Source organism: Halichoerus grypus, chromosome 2, assembly GCF_964656455.1.
Source record: "Halichoerus grypus chromosome 2, mHalGry1.hap1.1, whole genome shotgun sequence".
In the NCBI taxonomy this organism is placed as follows: Eukaryota; Metazoa; Chordata; class Mammalia; order Carnivora; family Phocidae; genus Halichoerus; species Halichoerus grypus.
The window spans coordinates 175075391-175086169 of record NC_135713.1 but is presented as its reverse complement, the minus strand read 5'-3'; the positions used below and the strand labels follow the sequence as shown (position 1 = coordinate 175086169).

The following is a 10779-nucleotide window of genomic DNA, read 5'->3' as shown; positions in this document are numbered from 1 at the left end:
CAGGAGGAGTGGGAGAGGGAGAAGCAGTCTTCCTGCGGAGCAGGGAGCCCAATGCGGGGCTCGATCCCAGGACCCTGGGATCATGACCTGAGCCGAAGGCAGACGCTTAACGACTGAGCCACCCAGGCGCCCCAGTTCCCAAGTATTTCTAAAATTTATTTTATCCCACCTCTTTTCCAAAAGGGCTTGAGATGGTTTATAACCAAAATAAGCTAATAAAAACACAAGTAAAAAGATGAAATAGGATTAAGGAAAAAGGAGTAAGAATACATGCTATCACTAAGTGTTGACAAAGTTGCTGTGATTGAGAGCAAAATCTGGCTTATCAGCAGCAGGGCAAAGTGGTCGTTTTCCATTTCAGAAATGTGGAAACAGTATTTCTTTGGTGAAGGGTGGGGAATAAACTAGCTTTTATTTATTTATTTTTAAAGATTTTATTTATTTATTTGAGAGAGAGAGAGAAGGGAAAGCACAAAGGGAGAGTGAGAGGGAGAAGCAGACTCCCGGCTGAGCAGAGAGCCCTATGCGGGTCTCCATTTGAGGACCCTGAGATCATGACCTGAGCCAAAGGTAGACGCTTAAGTGATTGAGCCACCCAGGCACCCCCTGGCTCTAATTTTTAAAGTAGTTTCTCGTGTCAATTTTTATTCATATGTCTGTACGGTGTCTTACCATTTACAAAGTGGTTTCACAGCTACTCTCTTATCAGATGCTGTATTAATTCCATTTTATCTCCATTTGATGGATTCATTCATCCAAAGTAATATTTATCAAGTGCTTACTATGTGCCAGACATACAAAAAGGAAAGGCCAACTAATTGGTTAATTTATTAGTTCTATTAGTTAGTCAGCTGATTGGCTAACCAGTTACTAAGCACAAATTCACTAATGAATGACCTGCAAACTTACTAATTAATCACCTAAATAATCAACCCCAAGGGGAGCAGGGATTACAGGATAAACTGGAGAATCCCAGTCAGTGCAGTAAAGTGGCTTGCTGTGAGGCCGGGGGAGGTTTGGTTGAAGATGACTGGAGCTGGCTCCATACTGTGGTGAAAACCAAATTACAATTTTTTTAAAAACCTAGGTTTTTGGAGTATTTAATAAATACCAACGTCAAGATCCACCCCAGACCAACTGAGTCAGAATCTTTGAGGATAGGATCAAAGTTGAAAATCACTGCTGTATGTCGATCATGGAAATCCCGTTGCTTGCTTTCCTAGTTTCCCTTGTAGCTGGGAAAGGTCACGTGATCCCATGTTGGCCAATGAGGCCTAAGCAGAAGACTGGCGGGAGGAAGGTCGGGAGGGAATTTTTTTGCTCTCTTGATAAAGGGGAAGGCATAATCTTCTTTTCTTCTAACGATGAGATCTGTGGAATTCTCACCCTCTAGAGGCCCTGATGCAAGGACGAAGGCCAATATACTAAGGATATCAGAACAAAAAGAAAGAAGCTGATGGCATCAATGAGCAGGAAAACCAGTGCCAGACTGCTTCTTATAATGTGTGAAAGATAAGCCTATTTCTTGACATCACTGTTAGTCTTGGTCTCTGTTACTTACAGCCAAATACACTCCAGAGACATGCGTAAAGGTCCCAGCTCCTTGTTGAGTGAGTCCTTAGGCACTCCATCATAAAAGATACATATCTGAATGTTTGTGTGTATCCTTGTGTATTTGCACATACCTTCTTGTGCAAATCCAGGACACAAAATCCCTCTCTCCACACCCCCCTTTCCAGCCATGCTATTTAGTGTGTGCTATGACCCAAGGCCTGGGGTCCTTATTAAGTCCCCCAAAGGGAAAGGATGGGTGAGACAGCACGGAATTCACTTGTCCTCTGTGGCTTTATCCCACTGTGTCCCCAGTAGCCCCAAATCTTGGTTCTAGATTTTCCAGCCCACATCCCATTAGGATTCTCAAGCTCAGAATAACTGGGGTGGGAGCGGGAGCTTGAGCTCGTTCTGGAAATTGGAAGATTGAGCAACGGGAATGGGTAGTAGGTGGCAGCTGCTGCAGGTGCTTCCCCTCATACCCCAGGTGCAGTCCTGCTCACCTGACCTCTCACCCTGGCCTCCCAGGCCTTCTCCCACAAAGAGAATTAAGAAACTTGCAGTAAGAAGAAATTGAGGACTGGGCTGGCCTGATCCCTGACCTGGGTGAAGTAGGCTGGTCTGAGCCCCCTCAAGCCTGAGGACAGAGGCAGCGATTTACCATTTACCAGGTGAATCCTTCCTATAACTCTCAGTTGGGGCGCTACAGAGGTAAGGAATGAATGATAAGATCTGGGTTTTGCATAGTCAGGGCTAGCAATCTAGGCCTTCTGTTCCAGAGTCCTTAGCCATAGGTGGATTGTCTGCCAAGCAGACTTCTTCCCCCATAACACTACCCGCTCCGGCATTGCCACTTCTTTCCATTTCCTCCAATACGACTGCTCTGAAATACACGCTTATTTTACTACCTGTCTGAGGAAGCTATCTCTGCTAGGGTTGGCTTGGGTAAAAACTATGCCTAAGTCAGAGAATTTATTTCATTATCCAATCCCCATTTTCTTTCTTCCTCTTTCTCCCCTCTATTCTTCCTAAGCACAGACTATCCAAACCTGGGTCCTTGCGGTTTTTTGAATTTGGGTCCTCTGAGGGTTGTTTTTGAATGAGGGGCTGAAACAAATTAGGACTTAGAATGAGAGAGTATGTGAGCGATCAGCAAGTCTTTGGAATTTGAAGTTAAAAAACCTGAATTCAGGTCCTTAGCAGGCTGTTTACAGAGGGACCTAGAACATGATCCACTTAAAGCCTGTTTCCTCATCTGTAAAATGAATTTAAGAATAATAATAGCCGCCTCAAAGGATAGTAGAAAGGATGAAGCGATATCACATAGATAGAAGTGCTTGAAGGGCTCACAACAATAGCTTACGTTTATTGAGCACCTGCAATGTGCCTGGCAGGATTCTAAGAGCTTTAAGTGCTTTCCCTCATTTCAACCTTACCAAATTATCAAGTGAGTACTATCATAGTGCTCATTTCACAGATAAAGAAATTGGGTAATATGCCCAAGGTCATACAACCAGGAAACGAAGTCAGGATTTGAACCCAATTAGTCTGCATCTCCAGTGCCCATGCTTTTAAATATACTGCTCTATGGTCATTTAACCTAACTAAGCTCATTTCATTTGTTAAACAAGGGTAACAGTACCTCCCCTACAGTATTGTTGTCAAAGTGCCTGACACAAAATAATCCTATTATTACTGTAAATAGAACTTGCCCAAGGTCTCATGGTTAGAAAAGAGGTCATTGGACCTCTAAGATTCCAGAGCCCAAGATTCTATCATTATTGTTCATTTTCTAAAAAATAAAATACCTACCTAGAGACCAAAGACTTAGTCATCTCTCTTTAGACTCCCAAAAGAAAGACATAGTACAGGGGCACCTGGGTGGCTCAGTTGGTTAAGTGTCCAACTGTTGATCTCAGCTCACGTCTTGATCTCAGGGTTGGGAGTTCAAGCCCCACATTGGGCTCCACGCTGGGCATGGAGCTTACTTAAAAAAAAAAAAAAAAAGGCAGACTGGCATCCTTCATGGTCCCAGGAACATCATGCTCTGTCTCCCACTGACCCCCACCAAGCTGGCCACTGGAAGACTCAGCAGGACTCATGGAAATGGGCTGCTTATTCACCAGGACACACTGGTGGTAGAATGGAGAGCACTGTATACAGACTCTACTGCAAGCTTTTCTTATGCAAAGATGGTGCTGATGGCCCCTTCAGCTGGTAACACCATCTTGGCCAAAAAAAAAAAGGCAATGTTCACTAAACCAGGCACGAATGGGGATAAGGATAAATGTACTTTCATCTGGAATAAAATCCTCGATAACAGGCCTTCTTCCTTGCTTCCAAGATCCATAAATTCCCTCCATCTAGCTAATGTTTGGGAAGTGCCTCCTAACATCTAGCTTCAACCCGGCTTGCTGCAGTTGGTCCGTTCCCTGTCTCTAAGGAATCAGAAGCATTCTGGGGCTCTGTTAACTGGTCAGACCTTCACAGTAAGAGTTGCCATTCCCTCGTGTCAGTCACCAAAGCTGGGTGGATGGAGCTGTCCAAGGAGCCCTGAGCCTAAGAGCTATGCCACACGGGCACTGAACAGGGCACAGACCTTGGTCTGCGTTCCTGGGAGGCAGGGCCTGAGGCTATGGCTCCCCGAGAATTCAACAGACCCTAGAAGGGGAGGGCAGGAAGGAGTGCTAGGTTCAACCCCCCATGTCCCTGCATTTTCTGAAGTTCCTCCTTTGAACACGTCCCTTTATTTATTGGGCCTCATTTAACCTCAGCCTTGTCCTCCTGAGATCATTTATTTGGTAACTGTCACTCAGCCCTGCTGTGGCATTAACTTCATAATCCCATTGATTTCCTCCAAGCCAGTTGGGGGCTTTCTCGACATCTTCCTGGGTCGGTAGGGGCTGATTCCCAGTTCTGGTCATTACGGAGGAGGAGGCCCCAGACTGGTATGGGTTTGCCCAGAGGACCATCTCGGCGTTCCTTTTCCACCCTGGCCCTTCCCAGGCTGCGGGAGATGGATTTGTGGAGACTGCCTTGGTTGCTGAAGTGTGAGGTAAAGCGGCCAAGGGCCCACTACCACCGCTGGGAGCTCCCTGAGTGGCTGCTGAGGCCGTCCTTCAGCTCAGAAGGCCTGGGGTTCACCAATCGCAGCTTTGCTTGGCCCGGAACCCCGCCCCCCTCTGCCATCTTGGATCTGGAGGGTTAAGGGGCCCAATCAGCACAGGGGAAGCGGGTGAGGGTGGGCTGAGGCCGCAGCTCGAGCCCACGTGGCCACCGACCTGCACCTTCCCGCCACCTGCGGTGGGGGCCTGGCCCCTGTCGAGCTGCAGCTGCAGCTCCCAGACACCACCCCAGCCCGTCGCCAGGGGATTAGTGTCCAGTCTGTGGGTTGGGACAACCTCAGTGGGGGTTGTCCTGGCCCAGACGAAGGCTCCCCTTCACCCTTCCCCAGAACCACTTCCCCAGAGTCCAGCTTGGGCAGAGGGGATTGTGCTGGGGGGTCTGACAGCCTGGGGTGCTGATCTCTCCCAGAGCTGAAGTGTGGGGTGACGGGAGTCCCCCTCCCCACCAAGCCTGAGCCACATGTGCTGGTAAGTTCATTTCCCCTTGTTTTGCAGAACGGGCTCAGGGATTGACCCCAGGAGTGACCCCAGTGTCAGGAGGCATTAATGATCTCCATACGGGCAATAAACAGGCAGACCGGCTGGCTTGGTGTGGAGGTGCCCTGGAATGGGGCCGCCTTATTAGCCTCACATTCGCTCATGGGTAGAGGCTTAATTAGCAAGGGCTCCCTCATCCGTCTCCCCTCCCCCAAACATCCTTGAGTTCAATGGGAACATGGTTGGAGACACTGGAGTTCTCTGGCTGGTTCCTTTGCTCCTCATGGGCCTCCTCAAGAGGCAGACTCTTGAGGCGTCAGATCAGCCATTTGTCTGCCTCTAACAGGACTTCGGACTTAGTTCTCCTGATAAAGTCTCTCTTGTTTTTAAAAGCCCCCAGAGGTCAAGTCCATGCATTCTGAGTCAGTTCACTTTTTTGTCTGTAAGAACCCAGGAACAAGAAGGCCTTACTCTTCTTTAACTTAAATCTCTCCTGACTATTTGAGTTTGAGTTTGAGCCCATTTTTTCCAAAGGGAAATTTCCCAAGGGAATAAATAGGTAGTTACCAGCCTGTATGTGGGTGGGAGGTGGGGGGTAAGGGGAAAACGGTCTGTAGAAACTGCCTAAACTATTAAAAGCACCATCTGTTGTATCCCATCTCCTCCAAATGCATTTCCCTTGGGTTGGTTCCTTGTTCTCGGTGTGTGACTTAACCTCTTTGGGCTTCAGTTTTCTTATCTGTGTAGTTCATTTAAGATCCACCAAACGCTATATGCTAGGCACACGCTAACTGTTAGAGAAATGAAGCAGAGGAAATCCCAGGCCCTCCTTGAGGTGGAGTTCCCAAACCAGTGGCGGAGACAGACTTGTAAACAGATGCAGTAATAAAATGTGCTCAGGGTTGTCATCTAAGTCCATACTGGGTATGATGAGAGTACAAAAGAGTACAAAAGAGGGAGTTACCAACTCATCCTGCCTTGCTGAGGAAAGTTCCATGAGCAGATACTATCTGAGCCCATCTTTGAAAGACGAATATGTATGGGATCCTGAGGAAGAATGTGAAAAGGGTATTTCAGGAAAAGGGAAGAACCTGTACAAAGGCACAGAGGGCATGTTTGAGGAGCAGCGGGGCTGCGGTGGTAGAAAAGGAAGCTTTGTGGGAAGGTGAGGCTTGGGAAGGGCCTTGTAAAGCATGTTAATAACTTTATCTGGACAGCCGAGCCGTTGCAGGACATTGAGTTCCACGGAAATAGCACTAGGGCACTTGAGAGCCAGACAGGCACTGGGTGACTCTGAGCCTCACAGAGGAAACATAATTAAACATGGGCAAAGGAGATCCTAAGAAGGATCCTGAGAGGCAGAAAACGTCATGTGCATTCTTTCTGCAAACTTGCTGGCAGGGGCACAAGATGAAGCATGAAGATGCTTCAGCCAGCTTCTCAAAGTTTTCTAAGTAGTGCTCAGAGTGGTGGAAGACATGTCTTCTAAAGAGAAGGGAAAATTTGAAGACATGGCCAAGAGCGACAAGGCTCATTATGAAAGAGATATGAAAACCTGTATCCATACCTCCTAAAGGGGAAATAATAGGGAAGTTCAAGGATCCCGATGTATCCAAGAGGCCTCCTTTGGCCTTTACCTTGTTTTGTTCTGAGTATCGTCCAAGAATCAAAGGAGAACATCTGGGCCTGTCCATTGGTGATGTTTCGAAGGACCTGGGAGAGACATGGGATAACGCTGCTGCAGATGACAGGCAGCCTCACTAGAAGAAAGCCCTAAGCTGAAGGAAAAACAGGAAAAGGATATCGCTGCATACCAAGCTACAGGGAAGCTGATGCAGCAGAAACGGGAGTTGTCCAAAGGTTGAAAAAAGCAAGAAAAAGAAGGAAGGTGAGGAAGATGATGGTGGAAAAGTTAGTTCTAGGGCAGCTTTTATTTCTTGTCCATAAAGCATTTAACCCCCCTGTACCCAGCTCACTCCTTTTAATGAAAAAAATTGTAAGGCCGTGTAAGGTTTGTTTTTAAACTGTACAGTGTTTTGGTTTTTTAATAGCGCTTACACACTACCGAATGTGTCTTTAGCTACCCTTATCCCTGTGGTATTTTCAATAGCTACTAATCTTGGCAGGAGCAGTATGGGCATGGAAATTTAAAACAAGTTCCTGTTGGTGTACAGCCCAAATCAGATATATATGGGGATGACAGTTTTTTCATCTTCAGTTGTTTCTGATGCAGCTTATATGAAATAATTGTTTTTCTTCTCACTCTGTAGTTGCAAAAAAAAAAAAAAGTTGCAGCTTTTTTGTTCACATTTTTTTTAAAGATTTTATTTATTTGAAAGAGAGAGAGAGAGAAAAAGTGTGGCTCATTATCACGGGGCCGGGGGCAGAGGGAGAAGGAGAAACAGACTCCCCACTGAGCAGGAAGCCTGGGTGCAGGGCTCAATCCCAGGACCCCAGGATCAATGACCTGAGCCAAAGGCAGAGACACTTAACCAACTGAGCCACCCAGGCATCCCTGTTTTGTTGATATTCTGAATGCTTCTAAGTAAGTACAATTTTTTAAAACGTATTGTCCTTTTCATAGGTCTGAAATTTTTCTTCTTGGGGGGAAGCTATAGTCTTTTGCTTTTGCCCATTTTGGATCACATGAATTATTTACAGTATTTATCTTTTCATATAGTTGGCTGGTAAGAAGCTTTTGTCTACACACCTGCATATAACGAGGGTAATAAAAGTTGAAATCAGACAGAAACAAAAAACAAAAAAACCACCTCTATCTAAGGGCAATGGGAAGCCATAAAGTGTTTTTAGGAGGGAACAGGGCTTGACTGATCAGACTTGTATTTTAGAAGATGACTAGTGCTGGTGGGTGAGAAGATTTTGAGGTGAAGAATGGCCGTAGGGAGACCACTTATGAAGGCAGGGAAATTATTAGAACAGTATTTAGAAGAAGTGGAGTAGGAAAGAGGCAGGGCAGAAGTTAAGGACGTTTCTGGGCAGAAATATGATAGACATTTGTCATTTTCACCCCTTGGGTCCACTCCCCTCTCTCACGTTCAGAAAAGTTTATAGTTTTAGGGGAAAGAATCATTCCCACTGAGTATTTTGGTGGGACTGTCAGTGAAGGGGCTCTGTCCATCCCCAGCCAAGACCAAGATGCTTTCTTCCCAGAATTCTAATCCTGAGCATAATGACAGAAAGAAGGAAGGAATGTGAGTTTAATCATCCTCTTTGGGCCTCAGCTTCCTTATCTATACATATCATTTAAGATTCAGCAAACACTCCATGGTAGGTAACCTTCTTATAGTACATTCTTCAGTCCTCATGCTCTGAAGGAGTTACTCAGCTGCACCCACAGCTTGGCTTCCCAGAACTGCTCCAGCCTCCATCACGTCTAAGCCTGGATCTTCAGCCTTTCCTGCAAGTTGGTGAGTGGATCCGTCCTTCCAATACATCTCCTCTCTGCTTAAGCCAGCCAGAGGTTCATTTCGATCATGACAAGACTGAAGTTGGAAATACAGGAGCTGAAGATTTGGAACACATCGATGCATGGTGGGGGTTTTTTATTGGTAGTTGATGAGGCCACTAAAGGAGAATTCATAGAAAGAGAAAAGAGGGAGACCAAGAAGAGAGTCTGGAGGGTGTGGAAAAGAAGAAAGGACACCGGCAACGCAACCCAAGAAGAGTCCGTTAGAGTTGGCCAAGACAAAGTGCAGTCCTGGCAGAAAAAGAACTTTTTCAAAGCAAAGGAGAGGTCAACGGTGTAAAATACTGGCACGAGTGTCAAGGAGGAGGATGTAAATGATTAGGGAAGGGGGGCAATTTGAGGTCACTGGGGACATTAGGGAGAGCAGATCAAGTGCAGAGGAGAGGCGTCTACCTGCTTCCCAGACTGTAGGAGGATCAATTGAGCTGGCTGTAGTAAATGAGGAGGGGCCACCAAATAAGAGAGGCAGGAGCTCTGGTTTCTCTGGGCTTCTGGAAAGAGCAATAGTGCTAGCTTTCTATATCACTCTTTTGCACAGTGACTAAAATTTGCCAGCAAGCCCCTACACACCACTGGAGCCCTCACCCACCCAGAGGGCCTGTCCTGGGGGGCTCTGTCTCAGACTCACTTAGCAGCCCAGGGGCCCAGCTGAGAGGCTGAAGACAGCCCTACCATCATCTACTCCTGCTGCTTTAGAGTCAAATATCCTCCTGGTAGAGCACCTGGCAATCACAGCCAGATGCGAAGGAAACAAAAGAGATAACCACTGTCGACATTTTGCCAGATTACCTTCTTTTTTTCTTTGCTTTTAAAAAATATTTTTATAAAAATTATGAAACAAAATAGATCTAGAAAAGTCAGTCATTGGCTTTTCAGATGAGGGTTGTTTTGATGAACACCGTTTGTGTAACTTTAAGCATTGGTGCCCAATTTTTATGATTTTTCAGGATTTTCTTTTTTCTCCTTAATTAATATTTAACCCATTACTTACACGCTTGACTACTTGTAAGAGCAAAGAGTTGGAACAGCAGAAATGTTACTAAATTAAATTATGGCCACTTACCATAGTGTACATATGGTGTGACTGAAATTTTGCAAACAATTAATTAGGTCTGCAGGGACCCACAGCCAGGTGTGATTGGTAGTTGTCTCAGACAGGGTAAGATTATGGATGTTCTTCTTTATTTTCTTTGGCTTATGTTTTTCTTTGGTTTATGTTTTTCTTTGGTTTGCATGTAAATTTTTTCTATAATGAGTATGTATTCCTATTTTAATAAAAGAAATAGGAACAATAATGATAACTAATAGCTAACTGTAAACAACATATGCCAGTATGCCAAATGCTTGATGTAAGTTCCCTCACTGAAAGCAACAACACAACCTAAACATTATCATCCACTTTTTATTTATTTATTTATTTTAAAGATTTTATTTATTTATTTGATAGAGAGAGAGAGAGAGCAGGAACACAAGCAGGGGGAGTGGGAGAGGGAGAAGCAGGCTTCCCGCTGAGCAGGGAGCCCGATGCGGGGCTCGATCCCGGGACCCTGGGATGGTGACCTGAACCGAAGGCAGACGCTTAACTGAGCCACCCAGGCGCCCCTATTATCCACTTTTAAAAAAAGATTTATTTATTTATTTGAGAGAGAGGGAGAGCGCATGCACACATGAGCAGAGAGAGAGAGAGAGAGAGAGACAGGGAGAGGGGAAGAGAGAGAATACCAAGCGGACTCCCCGCTGAGCACAAAGCCCATTGTGGGGCTTGATCCCACGACCCTGAGATCATGACCTGAGCGGAAACCAAGAGTCGGGTGCCCAACCAACTGAACCACACAGGTGCCCCACTATTATCCACTTCTTAAGATAAACTTTTTATTTTAGAATAGATTTACAGAAAAGCTGCAAAGATAGTACATAGAATTCCCATATTGCTCACACTACTTTCCCCTATTGTTAACATCTTACATTAATATGGTGTCATCGTCACAACTAATGGATTAATATTGGTACATTATTTTTAACTAAGGTCCACACATACTTAATTCAGATTTCCTTAGTTTTAACCTAATATCCTTTTTCTGCTCCAGGATCCCATCCAGGATATCACATCACATGTAGTCATGTCTCCTTAGGCCACTC

General features: G+C 45.5%; 1 pseudogene; it reads left to right on the top strand.

The window, feature by feature from the left end:
- Positions 1-6474: 6474 nt before the first annotated feature.
- On the top strand, positions 6475-7100 carry LOC118529068 (high mobility group protein B1 pseudogene; annotated as a pseudogene).
- Positions 7101-10779: the final 3679 nt, after the last annotated feature.